The sequence below is a fragment of the Nannospalax galili genome, unplaced genomic scaffold, assembly GCF_000622305.1.
Source record: "Nannospalax galili isolate Female #2095 unplaced genomic scaffold, S.galili_v1.0 scaffold145, whole genome shotgun sequence".
NCBI classification, from domain to species: Eukaryota; Metazoa; Chordata; class Mammalia; order Rodentia; family Spalacidae; genus Nannospalax; species Nannospalax galili.
The window spans coordinates 764,545-765,324 of NW_008353604.1; positions in this window are offsets into that span (position 1 = coordinate 764,545).

A 780-nucleotide genomic window follows, 5' to 3' on the forward strand; every position below is an offset into this window, starting at 1 on the left:
CTGCCTCCAGATTCCTGCCCTGAGTTCCTACCTTGGGCTCCTGGATGAACTGCAACCTGGCATATGTAAGCTGAATAAACCCTTTCCTCCCCAAGTTGGTATTGGTCAGAGTATTTTGTCACAGCAATGAAGAAACAAACTAGGACAGAGATTGGTGCCGAAAGTGGGGTATTGCTGTGACAGACCTGACCTTGGTGTTTTTGGGAAGACTGTGGAAGTGTTTGGAACTTTGGGCTGGAAAAGCTATTGCATGCTCAGTTTGTTGCTGTGGAGCTTGGAAAAGTTATGCTGAAAGAGTTATAGACGATGGAGGCCTGGCTTGTGAAGCTTCAAAGGGAAGTGGAGACTATCAGGGCTGTTCCTTTGATATTTTGGATTGAGAATCTGTGGGTTCTGGCCAGCTGGGGCTGAAGAATCATCTGTGATTAAGAAGAGACCAGAACCTGAAGTAAAACCTTTGCTTTCCTGGGACAATTGATGCTGGTTAGCTGGGGCTGAAAAATCAGCTCTAAGTAACAAGATACCAGCATCGCTGTGGTGAAGTCTTCTGGGAGGTATTTCCTCAGGGTCAGCACACAGAAGGGACCCGCACCTCTATTTCAAGCTGGAAGCAAGACTTGGGAATGTGTAAGAGTCTATTGCACAGGTTTGGTGTTGACAGTGTGAAGGGGGTCACAGAGAGCAGCCGAGGCTCGGCACTCTGAGAGGCCAGGAAAGGCCATAGGTGAAAGTACAGCTTCAGTTGCAGTGAAGACCCCAGGATTGAAGGGGTCATGGAGA